Source organism: Geotrypetes seraphini, chromosome 3 (genome assembly GCF_902459505.1).
Source record: "Geotrypetes seraphini chromosome 3, aGeoSer1.1, whole genome shotgun sequence".
Lineage (NCBI taxonomy): Eukaryota > Metazoa > Chordata > Amphibia > Gymnophiona > Dermophiidae > Geotrypetes > Geotrypetes seraphini.
This window is the reverse complement of record NC_047086.1, coordinates 272,091,126-272,110,383: the sequence shown is the minus strand read 5'-3', so window position 1 is coordinate 272,110,383 and position 19,258 is coordinate 272,091,126. Positions and strand designations below refer to the sequence as shown.

The following is a 19,258-nucleotide window of genomic DNA, read 5'->3' as shown; positions in this document are numbered from 1 at the left end:
GATAGTATATCTCGTCCAAATCCACATTTACTGTGGTGAGGCTTTCCTCTATGTATCCGTTGAATACCCTCCCTGTTTCTGGCATTGTTGTAGTGTCCTCATCGGTGAAGACAGAGGCAAAGAATGAATTTAGCCTGTCAGCAATCTGTGTAGACCTTTTCAAAACCTGTTTCATATTCCCCAGGGTTGTATTTCCTACCATGCTTCTAAATAAAAAAAAAAGTAAACCTTAAAATCAAAATGTCTGCAGTCTCTTATTTTCATTTTTAAAAAGCATTATTTTATTGAAGATATGTTTTTATACACTCAGCCACCGGTAAGTGGATAATAGTTTGCATCTTTTATGAGGCAGGAGTTCTTTGGTCTTGACAGGTTTCGTATATAGTTCAGGAACCTTCATAGCTGGGTTCTCCTTGAGGCATAACAGTACATCTCTGTTGGCAGCGTTACTCACAACCGAGGAAGGCATATTTAATTCAGCTAGAGTTTGCATGAACTCCACCCAACCTAGGGGCCTTCTTTGCTCTGAAAGAGCATGGGTCTGCGTAACACTGCGAACGAGGTCGAGCAGGTTAGAACCACTGATAGGTTTTCCTTGGTATACAAACGTACCATTTCCCTCCCAGGATGCAACACTTTTGTTTTTTGACAGTTTGTTAAGCAGGACTTCGGAATTTTTCCTATAGCGCATGTTGATGCCACAGAGTTGGGAGGTATTCTATTTTCTGGAGAGGGGGTTGTTGAAGTATCAATCGGTCCCTGTAAATACACATTTAGCTTTTCTTTTTCCATATCCCTTTGTCTGCTCAACACGAGATAGCGTTGTAACACTTCTGAGTAACGTTTAACTTTTTCATGGTCAGACATACCGGGACTCTGCAGTATGTTTTTCATTTCCTCGTCTAACCTACATATGGTTGAGGTTCTAATATTTTCTTCCCAATCAATGGGGTTTCTCAAGCACTCGAGTTGTTGACTAGGGACCAGGTACATTTTTTCAGCGTGATGCATCAGCGGTTTGTCAGAAGACCCATTATCAACTGTAAAGCAAAACTTAACAAGGGCTTTATAAATCTGCCCGATTGTTTCACCAACTGCTTCTTTTTTTTCTTAAGGGTTAATCTTTTATCACACAGTCTTTTTATAGCGTGACGCTTCCCTTTTAAAACCTTTACCTGGTTTTGTGAAAGCGGGATATTACCTTTTAGAGTGTTGAGAGCGATTTCAGCTATAGCAGCCACCAACTCATCAGAAGCTGTATTCAGGATGGCTTTTCTGTGCTGCGGCGAGGCTTTGACTAAAAGTTTTAAAAGGGGCAGGTTTCTCTTTACGCGGTTAGACATGTTACCTGAGACATGCCCCAGCGTATATGACGGGATCTGGTTATGTATTCACAGCCATGAGTTGATTGTGGTTTTACACAATATGCCATTGTCCAGTCTGACGGGAAAATATACGTTCTCAATCTGTAAGCCTCAGGCATTGTGGTATTTAAGTCCACACAGAGATAGCTGTACGGCTTTCTGGTGGCATCCTCGAAGGCCTCTAAAAAGAACTGTGATTTTCCAGAGTACATCTGCCTAGCCAGAATGGCTATCTGTAACTTATCTCTAGGATTCTTAAAGAGAACCATGTATTTGGTGTTTAAAGTTATAGTCCGGCTTGTTTTACCCTGGCAGAAAACATTCTGAACTATATATATGATTCTCAGGTTTCTGTGATGTACATACTTAGTAAAGACATTTTCTATTTCACCGCTTTTACAGGCAGAATCCATTAGATCATCTACAATAACCAAGTTTACGTTATGGGTTGGAAACATTCGGTCATCGTTAAAAGTATCAGGCAAAATGTCCGTAAAAGTAGTAAAAGGATATTTATTTAACATTTCTTTATACAGAGGTTGCCAACAACTATAACACCAAACAATATTGTCAGGTATGACAGACAAAACACGGCCAGCGTGTTCTAACAGTTTTTTAACAAAGAAGCTCTTGCCTGAATTGGACGGTCCTGCTAATATACAAGAGAAAGGGTGCGACCAGCGGGCATCCACCATGTTAGTATCCACTTCTTTTTGTTTCTTATAATACCGGTTTGTTGCACCCCTATCTTTTTCTGGGGTAAACCCTCTGCACCCGGTTTGTAGTGAAAACTAGATCTTTTAAACTAGTAAAATTGATTTTCTGGCTGTTTTCTACATTTAACGTTATCCCTTTCACTTTCATACAGGTCTTTCCACTTGTCAGTTTGTAACCGTATGTTTTAGGACCCGCTGATACATACTCTGTCATATGTTCATCGGCAGGTATCTCACTGGTGTGAGCTCCCCTAAATAATCGCCCAGAGTGGGGTTCCAGTCACTCTCGCGGCTCACAAATATCACAGAATCTGTATCGTGGTACAGACAGTGTTCTTGTAGACTGTCTAGAAGTTTGTACAACTCTAAACGCGCATAGGCTGTTGTGTAAAACAGGCTATGAAAACATTAGTGTTACCGGACAAAGTAGTGCGGTCTTTTGAGTGCTTCCAAGACACGCAGGCCGTTTCATTATCGATAAAGTCGCACGATGAAACCTCAAATTCAGGGTATTTAGAGAGATATTTAAAGAGATCATCGGGCTCTCTGACAATGCTAACGGTAGGCAGGTTTGTCCTTTGACCGAATTTCCCCCACAGAGAATTTAAGAAAAGTTTTGTTATTTGGCAATTAGCAGAGTTTAGCTGAATATGGTCTGCATGCAAAAGTACACCTTCTTTTCTACAGAAATCAGAGATGTACATGTTTTGTTTTTCTGTATCATAGCATCACCGGGGGTAGTCAGAAGCCTCTTGTTTTTGAAGGAGGTGTAGATTTCAACAACCACATACCCTTTTGCAATGGCAACATCCATCTCCACCATGCACCAAGTGCCCACGAAATCTCTCTACTCATCCGTATGGGCACACATTTCCTGTTGCCGTGCGTCGGCGCACGTACGGCACAAAGGAAACATAAGCTTACCGCCCACCCTGACAGGTAACACCGGGAAAAAGAGCTTTCTTGGAGGATATACTTTTGCTTTTATAAAACCAAAGTAATTTGTGGGTGGACCAAAGTTGTCATAAATGATTTGCGGATGGCCTGTTGGATATTCCTTTGTTTTATTGACAAAAGTGTATAAGCTGGTAAAATCGTAGTAGTGTATTTTTTCCCCAGGTTTTGTTTTGTAGTATAGAAAAACAGCATTTGTTGTACCCCCAAAAAGGGCATCTCGTGGGACCAAGGGTTGAGGTAATGCAGCGCTAGCCAGGAAGTCTGTTCAGCCCCTATCATTTTCTTTGACCATTCGCTTCCACTCATGCTCCCACAGACTCACAACCTTGAAACCCAGGCTTTCCAGGTAGGCTGTCTTTAGCTGCTTTTTGTAATAAAGAAAGCCATAGGTCGTTGCTGCTACAGGATTCTGGTCTTTATCATTATAACAGACCGGACAGCTGTGATAAAAGCAACTATTAAATTCAAAAGCTGTTTCTACCCCATCAATGACAGCGTAACCGTCAAGAAAATAAGACCTCACCTTTCTTTCACCCCCATTCAGAGCATGCATGATCTGTATATTTTGTGCAGCCTCTTGATACAGCAACCATTGAATTTAGGGGGATGAATATCTCTTTTTGTGTCTGTGATAGTTATCCGGGGGGGATGAGCGCCACTGTCTCGGGTTCTAAAAACATAAATCTGAACATGGCCAAACATACAGAGGCTAGGGTTATATATTGGAAAGGGTCTAAACAATTCATTAGAATTTCTGAAGAACCCTCTCGTTCTACAACCACATCTTTCTGTGTCATTTTCATGATTTCTGCTCTGTAGAGAACACATGCCTGTCGCAAAATAGCCACATCCTGTTGACAGTAATAAGCCAGCTCTTTTTGCAAATCAAACGTCTTGTGCTGGTTATCCTTGTACCATTTTAAAAATTCCTCTTTTTCTTCAGGCATCATGTTTCCCACACCATAATGCTCCATATCCGGCATACACCCCACTTAGTCTTGATTTTCCTGAGTATTAAAAAAATGTGGGAAATAACCCTTACAGCCTGGAAAACCTAAGGCCTTTGGAAGTTTGCTAAGTTTCATAGGTAGGAAATTTAGAGAGTCTATGAAACGAATAGCTAAAGGTTCAACTGTGATTTGTAAAAGCTTGCCACCTTGAACCAACAGACCTGTGTCCATATTTTCCTTTAACAGTTGGCTAAGAACAAAATACCCATCATAGCCTTTGGCATTATGGGCTATAAAGGTATAGTCTTTAAATTTTTTGTCACAAAAAATCTGTATAAAGGCAAAAATACACTCAAGACCCTTGAATTCCCATTTTCTTGTTTCGTACAAGTCCACCGCATATATTTAATTAGGAATGTGCCACCCCGTTTCTTGCATACATTTGCAATCATAAAATACTTTTCAGATGTTTTGAGTTTATCGATGGGGGTCATAAAACATAAGTGAATGTCATCACTGCTTAAGGGTTCACTGCATAGCTTACACATCCAACCCTTATGTTTCTCGTTCACATAGGACTCACATTTCAGACACAGTGTTTTAGATAAACACTCCACTTCTTTTTTCTGCGCCAGCTGCATATGTCTATCTAAACATTCTTTAGAGCGACAACACATCTTGCATTTAGGACATCTCTGTTGTACACAGACATTGTTCAAACACGTCTGTGTCGAACAAAGACGACACCATAACGTACAGGAGTGGTCGTGACTATAGGGCTTCTGGCAAAAAGTACAGAAATTATGCTCCCCGTAGAATTTTTTGACATCGGTTATGCCGTAGAAATGATCATCATGTAGCAATAAGAAAACCGTTTTAGGATACATGGGTTGATCTGATGTTTTAAAGCAATACCACGAGTTTGTATAAAACACAACTCTTATATTTATCTTTAAATGTTGTTCTATGGTTGCTACATCATCGAGCATGACTTTTTTATGTACCGACCACCCCAAATCATTATGTAGCTTTCAGCATGTTAACAGTTCAGTGTTATTCAAATCTATTAAATACATCCTTTTTTTCTGCAAAATCTGGCTAAACAGTATAGATTTTAACACCCTACAGGCCCCACCACCCTTATTTCAAGTACAACAACACGGAATAAATCACAGATCTGTATTTCTCTGTGACTTTGAAGGAGTTTAGCAACCTGGTCTAAGAAATCATCAGCATCTAGCGATTCGGGATTTAATTTACCAGAAAACAAGGAGTTGTGAAAAAACGATGAATGTTGATGCACTTGTACGTAGTTACCGGGCGAAACTCTGTTGCTGATATCGTCCAGGATATGTTGAATGCCTTGGCGTATGGCATTTTGAGCCTCGCATAATGATGTTATCCTGTCTAAATTAATGAAACTAAATTCTTCTGAATAAAGTACACCATGAAACTTGTCCAGTTTACGATCCCATCTTTTCACAAACTAGACATAGCTGATTGGTTCTGAATCTTCAGAAGGACCTAATGCCCCATTATTTGACCCATCCTCTGACATCTTGCTGCTATCAGAATAATTATCAACTTCATAACATTCTCCTTCTTCTGTGCTGTCTGGCTCTGAGACGCTTTCGCTGTGTGTCTTTTTCCTGTTAAACTTTTCTGTCGGCTTCACGGTATCTGCTTGCGACTTTAACATTTTCTTAATCTACAATTTATAACATAGCATAACTGTTAATACACATTTTCTTTGGGGGGAGTCTGACTGTGCTTAACATTTTCTTCATCAACCATTATAAAAGTAATGACATTTTCTTTTACATTAGTCTCCTTACAAAATCAGAATACTTACTATTTCGTTTATCTTTTGGTTTCCAGTAAGCACCTTTGGGCTCTGGTTCACTGTCTAAGAAGCTTTCACTATGTGATCTTTTCCTGTTAGACTTTTCTGTTGGGTTCACGGTATCTGCTTGTGACTTTCTAACATTTTCTTGATCTACAATTTATAACAGCAAAACCGTTAATACTTTTTCCCCCTTGAGGATCTGACTGCCTAATATTTTCTTGATAAACCATTATAAAAGTAATGACATTTTCTTTTAACCCTAGTCTCCTTACAAAAACCAGGATACCTACTATTTCGTTTATCTTTTGGCTTCTGGTAAGGAACCGGTTGTTGGTTAGAACTTGTTGATGTAGAAGGTGTCAGTTCTCCAGCCGTTTCTTGGTCTAATCATAACGTAAAAAAGAATGTTTTGTAGATGCTGTTTTTTTAAAAAACCAACGTACGTGCCAGATAAATCAACTGTCACATACTGTTTAATAATTTCTGTTGTCTTTTTCTGGTAAGAGATCAGATCCCCGTTCCTGTTTTAAATGCAATGATAGATTCAGAAACTGCAAAAAAAAAAAATTATATCCCTAAAATCAAAAATAAAAGCCTATTTTCTATTCACCATGTTAGCGGTTGATGTATCCGGGGTCCAGTGTAACATCCACAAAAACCAGAACACTTGCTGGTCTTGTCACAGCGTATTTTTTATACACTTACAACCCTCTATAGAAGTTATCCATTCACAAAGGCTTTATTGTATGTCTAAGGCCTCTGCTAGATCTTGTTTGTCTTGGTTAGTCATTTTTAGATATCAAAATGACCCCTACGTGCCTAGAGCCTAGTTCCTTATATCCTGTCACACCTTCTATTGTTTTAGTTTGGGCTGATAATTCACGTTGCTAGCCATTCCTAAAACACATTTGCAATTTTAAAAGATCTTTATTTTACAAAAATAAATGTTTAAACTTTTATACAAACAAACAAGCAGTTACATACTGTATTTCCCACAATCCCAAGAATAAAAACATGTTTTAAAAACAGTTACATACTGTATTTCCCACAATCCCAAGAATAAAACCATGATTTAAAAAGCATTTCTACATATTCACCATCTCTCATGAAATTGACCAATCTATTGAGTAGTCTTGGCCCATTTATAGAGGTCTTAATATTTCTGATTAAATCAATGATTATATTAATGGTTTCATTACAAAGCATCAATATTTTCATTTTATAGCCTACAAAAGTGACTACATTTACCACACATTCCAGGCACAGCATGTCACAAGTTTTCCTGAGTTTCTGTTGTATATCTTTTTGCCCATATATCAAGCAATCATGGTGTTTTTGCCACCCAGCTCGTATTAAGCAGGCTCCACAATATTCATCCTTCTTGCCTTGCAGACATTTATTTAGAATGCAGCATATAGCTACCTTTATAACTGATTTAAGTTCTGTTGGTGTTTTGGAAAGGCCTATGCCGGTCCACAAACCATAATCACAAGAATCTTCAGGTTTACGTTCATTCACTGCTGGATCTCTTTGAAACGAGCAGAGAACACAAACAGGACAGATTTATCATCGGTATGTACACCTTGTCCACAGGTTTCTGTGATCGTGAAGATCCGCCATTTCACTACAAAAAAAATACAGAAATAAATTTTCTTTTTTAAAACACATGAACACATCCAGCTTCATAAACCCTTTAACACCAACCCCTGGCAATGAAAAGTGTGTGTCTGTCTCTCTCTCTCTCTTACCGTGGAAGATCCTGGATTTTCCAACATGTCTGTCGCAGGCAGATAGAAATACTAAAAACTGACAAATGCCCGGGTCCGGACGGAATCCATACAAGGGTTCTAAAAGAATTAAAGGAGGAGATAGCGGAACTACTGCAGCAAATTTGCAACCTATCCCTGAAAACAAGCGTGATCCCGGAGGATTGGAAGATAGCCAACGTCACGCCCATCTTTAAAAAGGGATCAAGAGGTGACCCGGGAAACTACAGACCGGTGAGTCTGACCTAGGTTCCGGGGAAAATGGCGGAAGCACTGATAAAAGAAAACATCGATGAACATTTAGAAAGAAACGAACTTCTGAAAACAAGCCAACATGGTTTCTGCAGGGGGAGATCGTGCCTAACTAACTTATTGCACTTCTTTGAAGGAATTAACCAACGGATGGACAAAGGAGACTCCATAGACATCATATACCTTGATTTCCAAAAAGCCTTTGACATGGTGCCTCACGAGCATCTACTCCGGAAACTGAAGAACCATGGGGTGGATGGAGACGTACATAGATGGATCAGAAACTGGTTGGTGGGTAGGAAACAGAGGGTAGGGGTGAAGGGCCACTACTCGGATTGGAGAAGGGTCACGAGTGGTGTTCCGCAGGGCTAGGGATGAAGTGTGAGATAATAACATTTGAGGACGACACCAAACTATTTAGTGGAGCTCGGACTAAAGAGGACTACGAAGAATTGCAAAGAGACTTGAACAAACTAGGGGAATGGGCGACGGCGACGAGATGGCAGATGAAATTCAACGTTGAGAAATGTAAAGTATTGCATGTGGGAAGCAGAAACCCGAGGTACACCTATACGATGGGAGGGATGTTATTGAATGAGAGTACCCAAGAAAGGGACTTGGGGGTAATGGTGGACATGACAATGAAGCCGACGGCACAGTGCGCAGCGGCCGCTAAGCAAATAGAATGCTAGGTATAATCAAGAAGGGTATTACAACCAGGACAAAAGAAGTTATCCTGCCGTTGTATCGGGCGATGGTGCGCCCGCATCTGGAATACTGCGTCCAATATTGGTCGCTGTACCTTAAGAAGGATATGGCGTTACTCGAGAGGGTTCAGAGGAGAGCGACACGTCTGATAAAAGGGATGGAAAACCTTTCATACGCTGAGAGGTTGGAGAAACTGGGTCTCTTTTCCCTGGAGAAGAGGAGACTTAGAGGGGATATGATAGAGACTTATAAGATCATGAAGGGCATAGAGAGAGTAGAGAGGGACAGATTCTTCAAACTTTCTAAAAATAAAAGAACAAGAGGGCACTCGGAAAAGTTGAAAGGGGACAGATTCAAAACGAATGCTAGGAAGTTCTTCTTCACCCAACGAGTGGTGGACTACTGGAATGCGCTTCCAGAGGGCGTAATAGGGCAGAGTACGGTACTGGGGTTTAAGAAAGGATTGGACAATTTCCTACTGGAAAAGGGGATAGAAGGGTATAAATAGAGGATCACTACACAGGTCCTGGACCTGTTGGGCTGCTGCGTAAGCAGACTACTGGACACGATGGACCTCAGGTCTGACCCAGCAGAGGCATTGCTTATGTTCTTATGCTTCGGAGTCAGCTGCAGCTTCATAAAATTCAATATCCGAAGTATTATCCTCTGGTAGTTCATAGCCTGCATCTTTATTTTCTGTGTCTGAATCATATAGCTTTTGAGCATCTGGAAACTCTTGTATTTCAGAATCTGTTAATTTGTGCGTCGCGTCAATCAGTTTTTCAGCCGATGGGTAACCCTCTTTCTCTGCATTACAGTCTTTAAGAAAGTTACGAGACCTCTTGGTGGGCCTTTTTTCAGTTACCTGTGTGTTAAAGGGGTCCATGTTTTCTTTGCCTAATTCATACAGTTTTATTGTCATCGGGTAACCCTCTTTTTCTACATCATGGTCTTTAAGAAAGTAACTCAATCTACGCGCCTTTGTGGCAGTCATTTTGTTTGACGGCTTGAGAACCTTTATATCTGTTGCTAACAGCTGTGAGAATTTTCATTTCTGATGTTAACAGCTGTTAAAGATCTAAGACATATGTCACTATGACAACACCAGGGGGCCGAGACATGTTCAGACAGGTTTAAATTCATCTCCCCCTCTCCCCTTTGCATTATCAGGGGGGGCTGCAAAAAGGATGAACCAATGAGCTGTAAAATACCGCCACATTTTGGATTTTAAAGTCCTGTTAAATCTTTCCACTACAGCTGCTAACACCTTTTTGTTTTAATAAATTCTTCAGAGACTTATTTAAAAATTCTTTACCCTTGTCTGTTTTTCAGGTGTACGCCCTAAATTAAATATTGTTTCAAAGGCTTTGGTAACTTCATGACCGGTTTTTGTTTTTAAACTCACGACCCATGCATATTTTGACAGGATATCTATTACCGTTAAGCAGTGGCGTACCTAGGGTATGTGGCATCCGGGGCCCATAATTTTTTGACACACCCCCCATGTAAAAAAATATTTTTTGTAATAACCATGAAATTGAATAAATGGTCATAATAGAAACAGGCAGTGAAAATTTTCTTTTATTGAACCTCATATATGTAACCATTATTCCAAACATACCATAACATAACATAAATTATGTCTGAATTGTCATGACATCAGAAGTACATATGGAGTAGTTGCATGTGATGCTTGGGACAGTTCTGATTGTGTTAGTTTGGTTTTATGTGTTTTTTGAATAGAAGGGTTTTTATTTCTTTTTTGAAGGTTTTGTAGTTTGTGGTCGAGGTCAATAGATTGTAGAGTTGGGGGTCGAATGTTGCAGCTCGAATGGCTAGGAGGTTGTCGAACTGTTTTTTTCTTTTCACGTTTTTGGTTGGAGGGTGTGTGAATGATGCGTGAGTTCTCCTATGTCTGGTTGAGGTGGATTGAATTATTTAGCTGAAGAAATTAGTTACCCCCCCATTCCACACACATTAATTCTCTTCCATTTTTGTTCCCATTATAAAAAACACTAATAAGTTCTCAGAAAAAAAATACATTAAAATAAGAAGTGAAAACAAAGGCCCCTACAGATGAGAACATAACATAAGAATAGCCTAACTGGGTCAGACCAATTGTCCATCATGCCCAGTAACCCTTTCTCATGGAAGCCAATCCAGGTCACTAGTACCTGGTCAAAACCCAAAGAGTAGCAACATTTCATGCTACCGATCCAGAACAAGCAGATGTTTCCCCCATGTCTTAATAACAGACTATGGACTTTTCCTCCGGGAATTTGTCCAAACCTTTCTTAAAACCAGCTACGCTATCTGCTTTTACCATGACTTCTGGCCACTTCATTTTTAAGATGAGATCTTTCCTTCCAAACAGCGACTTTGCTAGATGTCAAATACAGCACAAGGTAACTTCACACGGACTTAGCTGTGCAAACACCCACCATATAGTGCAAAAATGTGCAAAGGTCTGTTTTTTTCTTTCGATCAATACATAGACTAATGCCACACAAGCAGTGCTGTTACAAACATATTCTGTAGGTCAGTGCTAAGGTTAACAAAGTTTCCTTCCTCCAGTTTTGGAGACCGTATCTGGCGAAAGACGTAAGAAGACTTGAGGCGGTCCAGAGGAGGGCGACGAAAATGATAGGAGGCTTGCACCAGAAGACATATGAGGAGAGACTGGAAGCCCTGAATATATATACCCTAGAGGAAAGGAGAGACAGGGGAGATATGATTCAGACGTTCAAATACTTAAAGGGTATTAACGTAGAACAAAATCTTTTCCAGAGAAAGGAAAATGGTAAAACCAGAGGACATAATTTGAGGTTGAGGGGTGGTAGATTCAGGGGCAATGTTAGGAAATTCTACTTTACGGAGAGGGTGGTGGATGCCTGGAATGCGCTCCCGGGAGAGGTGGTGGAGAGTAAAACTGTGACTGAGTTCAAAGAAGCGTGGGATGAACACAGAAGATTTAGAATCAGAAAATAATATTAAAGATTGAACTAGGCCAGTTACTGGGCAGACTTGTACGGTCTGTGTCTGTGTATGGCCGTTTGGAGGAGGATGGGCAGGGGAGGGCTTCAATGGCTGGGAGGGTGTAGATGGGCTGGAGTAAGTCTTAACAGAGATTTCGGCAGTTGGAACCCAAGCACAGTACCGGGTAAAGCTTTGGATTCTTGCCCAGAAATAGCTAAGAAGAAAAAAAAAAATAAATAAATAAATAAAAAAAAATTTTTTAAATTGAATCAGGTTGGGCAGACTGGATGGACCATTCGGGTCTTTATCTGCCGTCATCTACTATGTTACTATGTTACTATGTTACTATGGACCAGAAGGAGATACTGACAAACCACTGGAAGAGATCCCAAAACAACTACCCAGGAACAACACCCAAAGACCCATTCAATGTGTGAACCAGTTGAGTGGAGTGGACTAACTGGGGGGTGGAAATGGGCCCGGAGTTTGCTCAGCAGAATTTCCCAGATCACCTCTTCCTCTCAACACATTGACACGCTGCCACCACCACCACTAGGAACACCTCACCGGGTAGGCCAGCATGCTATAAACTTTATAAAACACATTATTATATTTTCTTATAAAGCACATTAACTGAACTCTCTGACATCCTCAGCCTTTCCATTCACAAAAATAGAAGGAAGAAAAGTTCCCATTTCCTGCTGTCTCATGTCCCCGGCCTATACAATATTTTTCTTCTGCAGACCCTTCAAAAATCTGACCAAATCCTCGTTTCACTTGCATTATAAAGTACTGAGGATGCCATCTCTCCCCAATCCCAGGTCCTAAAGTCTAAGACAGTAGCGCAAACTAGTGCTGCCAGATTCAGGAAAAAAAATTTTGATTCGATTCAGCCTATTGAATTGGTTTATCGATTCGATTTTCCTGCCCAATTGGGTGTTTTTTTTCAAACATCCTGGTGGGTTTATTTTATAGCTTTTTCACCCCCCTTTGGCTTCTCCTAACCACACTGGCGCTGTGGTGTAAATAAAATAAAGAAACAAAAAGGACTTTTCCTCTCTCTGTTAAATCCTAGCTCACGTTTGCGGTCTAACACCAGCTCTGGCAGGATACACATTTCAAATCTGACATATTGTAATCACAAAACAGAAAATAAAATTAGTTTTTCTACCTTTTGTTGTCTGGTTATTTTTCAAATCTTGTTGGTCCAAGGCTCTGGTTGTCTTCTGATAACTTGCTTGCCAGGGTCTCCTTCTTTCTTCGTGCTAACCATCCATCTGCCATCTCTGTCCTCCCCTTCCGTTTCCCTTCCGTCCCCCGGATGTCTGGCATCTTTCCTTTTTTTTGTCTCCCTCCACAGATCCACCTTTTCTTAACTACCCTTTCATCCAGCAGCTCCTTCCCCACCACCCCAGGTTCCACCATCTCTCCCTTTCTTTTCCCAACTACCCTCCTAACCAGTATCTCTATCCCCCCCACACCATCCCTTGTGTCCAACTTCTCTCCCTTTGTGTTCCTTCCCTCCCTAAAACCCATGTCCATCATCTCTCTCTCTCTCCTCTATTTTCAGACCCATTATTTCTTCCCACCCAAAGTCCGGCATATGCACGTCTCTTTGAACCCCCTCCCCAGAAGTCCTGTCCCCCCCTGTCCTGTCCTGTCCCCTTAAAGGTCTGCATCCCACCCCTGAAGGCCTATCCCCCCCCTTGAAGGCCTGCACCCCCCCGAAGGCCTGTCTCCCCCCTTGAAGGCCTGCCTGCCTGTTCCCCTTGAAGGCCTGCCCCCCCGAAGGCCTGTCCCACCCTTGAAGGCCTGCACCCCCCCCGAAGGCCTGCACCCCCCCTCGAAGGCCTGCACCCCCCTGAAGGCCTGTCCCCCCCTTGATGGCCTTCCTGCCTGTTCCCCTTGAAGGCCTGCACCCCCCCTCGAAGGCCTGCACCCCCCTGAAGGCCTGTCCCCCCCTTGATGGCCTTCCTGCCTGTTCCCCTTGAAGGCCTGCACCCCCCCGAAGGCCTAAACCACCCTCGAAGGCCTGCCCCCCCCTTGAAGGCCTGCACCCCCCCAAAGGCCTGCACCCCCCCCGAAGGCCTACACTCCCCTCGAAGGCCTGTTCCCCCCCTTGAAGGCCTGTCCCCCCCTTGAAAGCATGTCCCCCCCTGAAGGCCTGCACCCCCCCGACGGCCTGTCACCCCCCCGAAGGCCTGCATGTCCCCCTTGAAGGCCTGTCCCCCCCCCCGAAGGCCTGCAGACCCCCAAAGGCTTGTTCCCCCTTTGAAGGCTTGCCTGCCTGTTCTCCATGAAGAGGAGGGGCGGGACTGTGGCGGAGGAAACAGCCGAAGCAGGCAAAGATCGCTGGCATCGCGAACTTGCTGCAGGCTGTTTCCAGACGCGACACCCGGCGCAGGGGGGGGAACCGGACCGGACAGGGAGCACCCCCTCAGGGCTTGGCACCCGGGGTGGACCGCCCCCCATGCCCCCCCTTGGTACGCCACTGCCATTAAGATGTATTTGTAACCGTTGTTATAAAGGGCAAAGGCTGACATGTCAACTAAGTCACTTTGCCACTGGCTGTCAACTTCTGACACCACGTTTTATTTCTTTTAAAATGGATTCTAGCCGGTCTGTGTAAATTATGCGTTTTGACCTGTGACCCAGTCCACTACGTCTTTTCTCCGGACTGTAATATCGCTCTTTTTAGCCGCTTGAAGTAGAGGGTTAATGCCTCCATAGCTTCCTGACGCATATGGATCATAATAAATTTGCTTCAATAAAGATTCTTTCATGTTCCATTCAGCTCTGTCAACATAGCTCTAAATAAAAAAAATAGGTCTTAAAACTCTGCCTTTTAACAGACCTTGTTAGGAGACAATTGTTGTTTTTTTCTGATTGTTAAAGACAATACCAGGAGGCCGGGACATGTTCAGACATGTTTAAACACACCTCCCCCTCTCCCCCTTGGCTTTATCAGGGGGTTGCAAGGGGCTTATCAGCTGTTACCATGACAACCGGGGGTCCTGCCCATTAACCATTAACTCAGAAATCCTGCTGAAAGTATGTTAAAAACCAGGAAAGAATAAAACGCAGCCTTTTCTAAGTTGTTTCTGCACTGGTCTGTTTAAAAAAAAACCAGGAAAGAATTTGTAAATGTCTTTTGTTTTGTGATCTGCCTGTGCATTGCTCTAACCATGAGCTCTTAAAACCTGTCTTCTAACAAAAAAACTGTTAAAATAAAGACTTCTTTTTCTGGCCACATCATTTCCGGGGGTTTTGACTAAGTCTGTTTCCGGTAACATCATCAGAAAATGCATTTCCGTCTCATCAGAAAAGCGCATTTCCGGCTCTTCATTTACTCTATTATCCCAGGACAAGCAGGCAGCATATTCTCTACATGTGGGTGATGTCATCCACGGAGCCCCGACGCGGACAGCTTTTCAAGTAAACTTGATTGAAGATTTCAAGTTTGCTGGTGCTGCACCACGCATGTGGGTGCCTTTCCGCTCCACTAGAGGGCGCATCCCCTCCTCGTGGTCTTCAGTTCTTAGCCAGAAAGCCCTGTCGTTTTTCTCTCCGTGTCTAAGTGCCTTTCTTGCACCACGGCTTCTTTGTTTTTTTGCGGGAGTCGCTGTGCGCCTTTTTCTCGTTGTTTTGCGAAGTTCGTGTATTTTTTGCTTCGGTTCGGCATCCCAGGTTGCCATGGCCGTTTGGCCTCGACTGGCCACGGCTTGTTTTTCACTTATGTCCCGGCCTCTTACTGGGTTTAAGAAGTGCTCGCAGTGCGGTCGGCTGCTGTCTCTTACCGACTCGCACCACTGGTGCATTTTGTGCCTGGGGGCAGATCATCCAACTGACTCTTGCCCCAGGTGTGCCACTTTTCAATCGCGTGCCCTACGTCGTTGTCGGGCCCACATGGCTGAACTTTTTGTGGTGGAGCCGGCCTCGGTGTCGGCTCCAGTCTCGGCCTGGACCTCGGCCCCGGCCTCGACGTCGGCCCCGAGTAAGCAGCCTTTGGCCTCGAAGGGATCGACATCGACCTCGGCTCCGGGTAAGTCCCCTCTCTCTTCTTCTTCAGGGTCAGCACTGGCGAGGAAGCCAGCCTCGGAGTCTCCTGCCGTCCATGGTGGGAGTGCTCTTCCCCTGGCCTCATCAAGACTGGCCAAGCCCTCAAAGCGTGTTTCCACCTCCAGGGAATACTCATCTTCGAGGTCACCCTCGGTGGAATGCACCGCTGCACCTGATATGCCTTCTATGCTCTCGGTGCCTGTGTTTCAGGAGATGTTAAGGGCCATGATATCCTCGGAGCTCTCCTCGGCTTTGGCCCACTTGACCCCGGCCTCGGCTGAGCGTGCGCTGGACCTGCCTGAGAATAGTGTCGCGGCCCCTCGGGGCAAGGTGCGTCGGTCTCGGCGCCTTTCTTCCTCGGACTCTTTGCCTCGACTCTCGAGGCATTCTTCGCCCTCAGGACGTACAGGTTCGAAGCACCGGTCGGGGCGTGCCTCAACCCTGTCTTGCCGCTCGGCGAAGCGACCTCAGGACTCCCCCCCGAGGCAGGGTCAGTCCTGGGTGGTCGCGCTGCGGGTGATCTCCGGGTCTCGGACTTGTCCCTGTCCAACCCCTGGTTGTTCAAGTCGCCTTCCCGGTCCGGGGCTCTGCTCCGGGAGGCCGCATCTTCAAAGGGGTCCCCTCTGGTTTCCCGAGGCATGTCGGGCATCCTTGAGGCGTCGGCAGTCCTCGACCACGCCCTGTTCCCTTAGCGGGGCGTCTTGGGGCTCGGGGCAGGGCACTGATAGACCGCCGCATTACTCTCAGGAGGCTTCTCCCTCTTTTTTGGCGGCGCCTCGGTCTCGCTCAACCACCCCCCTCGAGGGCCGGTCGGACGGTCGCCCGTCTTCATTCACCCGGTTTGTTCAGGACATGGGGAAGGCGCTCCATCTCGAGCTCCAGTCCGACTCCAAATAGACCAAAGAGTTTTTGGAGGAGATGGACCTCCCTTGTCCTCCTCGGGAGTCCTTGTGGCTCTCTTTGAATCCGGTGCTGCGCCAGGCTTTCTTCCGGAATTTGGAGACCCCCCTATGCGGTCACGGCCATTCTGTCCAAAATGGAGTCAAGGTACCGGACCGTGCCCTGCCTGGGGTTTGAGAGGCGCAATTTTCCCATCAGTCCCTGCTGGTGGAATCTTCTCTGAAAAAGTCTCATCCCTCCAGGGTCTCCTCGGCTGTCCCACCTGGCTGGGAAGGGAGAATGATGGACATGTTTGGCAGACCAAAACTCTATGATGATCACCGGGTCTTAAATTATAGTTTTACGTTCACCTCGTATCTTAAGGTCCTGGTCAAGTCCTTGCCTGCTTTTCAGGGTGAGTTGCCCGTCTCCCGCTGCGCGGAGTTTGGGCAGCTGGTGGACTCTCTTTTGCAGCTTCGTCTGCACATGTTTATTTATTTTTAAATTATTAATGCCTTATATTTCTAATAGAACATTGAGATCTAATGAACAGCATTTGCTGACGATTCCTTCTCTTAAGGTTATTAATACGAGACGGCAATTTATTTTCTCTGTTACAGCCCCTCAAACCTGGAATTCTCTTTCTTTTTATTTGAGGGAAGAGTGCAATCTGGAGAAATTTAAGAGTAATTTAAAAACCTTTCTTTTTAAAGATGCCTTTGATAACTAATTAGCTAGTTCTCTGGCTGATTTTATTTCTGTTGTATAATGTTACGGAAATTTTCTGCTTTCCTTGATTGTCTTGCTTTCTCTTAAATAACTTGTAGTTCATTTCCCTTCCTTTCCTCTTGTTTATGGGTTTGTCAAGTCTGTTAATAGTCGTGATGGACTTAATTCCTGTCAAGTATTGTATTGTTCCCTAAATATTGTAATTTTATTATTATGTTCATCGCTTAGAAATATAATTAAGCGATTAATCAAAAAACTTATTAAACTTGAAACTTGATGTTCCATGTGGCTTATGATGCTTTCGAGCTTTCCTCTCAGGTCTCTGCCTTTGTGGTGGCCATGCGCCATTTGGCGTGGCTCCGTATCGTTGATATGGACCCCAACCTTCAGGACTGCTTGGCCAATCTTCCCTGTTTGGGGAATGAACTTTTTGAAGACTCCATTGAGGTGGCCACTAAGCGCCTTTTGGAGCACGAACGTTCCTTTGCTTCGTTGGTGTGGCCCAAGCCGAAGCCCACTCCTCCTAAGGCTTACCGGCTACCGCCCTGGCGGTATCCGCAGTAGTCTACGCCTGCCTTCTCTCGTCCGCCTCCTTGCCGCCAGCAACAGCAGCGGGCTCCTCCTAAGCCTCAGACCCCTGCTGTATCTAAGCCCGCGCCGTCTTTTTGACTGGCTGAGCAGAGGGGGGCTGGCCCCCTCCGCCCTAGACCCCGCCCCCTCTTCCCATTGGGGGCTGCCTCCGGGCTTTTTACCGGAACTGGGCCCGCGTTACCTCGGACGCTTGGGTCCTCACCGTGGTCAAAGAGGGGTATTCACTGAACTTCCGGGAGTTGCCTCCAGACAATCCTCCCGGCGGGTCTCTTTCAAATCGAGCGCAGCTTCCCTTGCTCCTTCTGGAGGCTCGGGTTCTTCTTTGTCTTCGGGCAGTGGAGGAGGTTCCCCCTTGTCAGCAGGGATGGGGTACTTCCTGGTCCTCAAAAAGACCGGGGACCTCCGCCCTATCCTGGACCTCCGGAAGCTGAACAAGTTCCTGGTTCGGGAAAAGTTTACGACGCTCTCGCTTCCTGTTTTGTACCCGTTGCTGAATGAGGGAGACTGGTTGTGTTCCCTCGATCTGAAGGAGGCCTATACTCACGTGCCGGTTCATCCGGCCTGTTGCCGGTTCCTTCGCTTCCAGGTCAGGGACCTGCATTTGCAGTACAGGGTCCTCCCGTTCGGGCTTGTTTCCTCCCCGCGAGTCTTCACGAAGTGCCTCGTGGTGGTGGCGGCGGCTCTGCGGTCGACGGGCCTTCAGACCTTTCCGTACCTTGACGACTGGTTGATCAAGGCCTCAACGAAAGAGGGGGTTATTTCAGTGACCCGTCAGACTATTACCTTCCTTCAGAGTCTGGGGTTCGAGGTGAATTTCCCAAAATCTCAATTGTGCCCCTCTCAGTCCCTCCAGTTTATCGGGGCTGTGTTGGACACGGTTCGCCTCCGGTCCTTCCAGCCTCCCCCTCGGCAGGCTGCGCTCGTGCGGCTGAGCCAGCAGGTTTCCCTGTGGACTTCGGTATTGGCCCAGCAGATGATGGTTCTCTTGGGACACATGGCCTCCATCGTGCATGTCACACCGTTCGCGAGGCTGTATCTGAGGGTGCCTCAGTGGACTCTGGCCTCTCAGTGGCGACAGGATCGGGATCCCGCTTCTCATCACATTGCGGTGACTCCTTCCTTAAAACGCTCGCTCCGTTGGTGGACCAACTCTTCCAATCTTTCCAGAGGGTTGCTCTTTCTCGCTCCTCCGCATCACAAGGTCCTGACGACAGTCTCCTCGGCGTATGCTTGGGGGGCGCTTCTCGACGGCCTGCGTATGCAGGGCCTTTGGTTGAGTGCGGACCGTCGTTGCCACATCAATTTGTTGGAACTTCGGGCCATTTACAATGATATGGTGGCCTTCCGCCATTTGCTTCAGGATCGGGTGGTCCTGGTATGCACGGACAACCAGGTAGCGATGTATTACGTCAACAAACAGGGGGGTACGGGGTCCCTGTCTCTCTGCAAGGAGGCTCTTCACCTC

General features: G+C 45.1%; 1 protein-coding gene and 1 long non-coding RNA gene across 5 annotated transcripts in view; one reads left to right on the top strand and one right to left on the bottom strand.

The window, feature by feature from the left end:
• Window positions 1-19,258, top strand: part of LOC117357799 (cytochrome P450 1B1-like) — a 130,152-nt gene that overhangs the window by 14,294 nt on the left and 96,600 nt on the right. The gene's annotated exons all lie outside the window — the stretch shown is intronic.
• Window positions 1,795-19,258, bottom strand: part of LOC117357800 — a 75,276-nt gene continuing 57,812 nt past the window's right edge. The window contains exons 2-5 of one of the 2 annotated variants that reach the window (XR_004538860.1): window positions 7,256-7,457; window positions 6,124-6,216; window positions 5,840-5,983; window positions 1,795-5,695 (exon numbers count right to left, since the gene is read on the bottom strand). This is a non-coding gene — a long non-coding RNA (uncharacterized LOC117357800). Of the gene's footprint in view, window positions 5,696-5,839; window positions 5,984-6,123; window positions 7,458-19,258 lie in introns of both variants that reach the window. The other variant, XR_004538859.1, reaches the window with a different exon arrangement.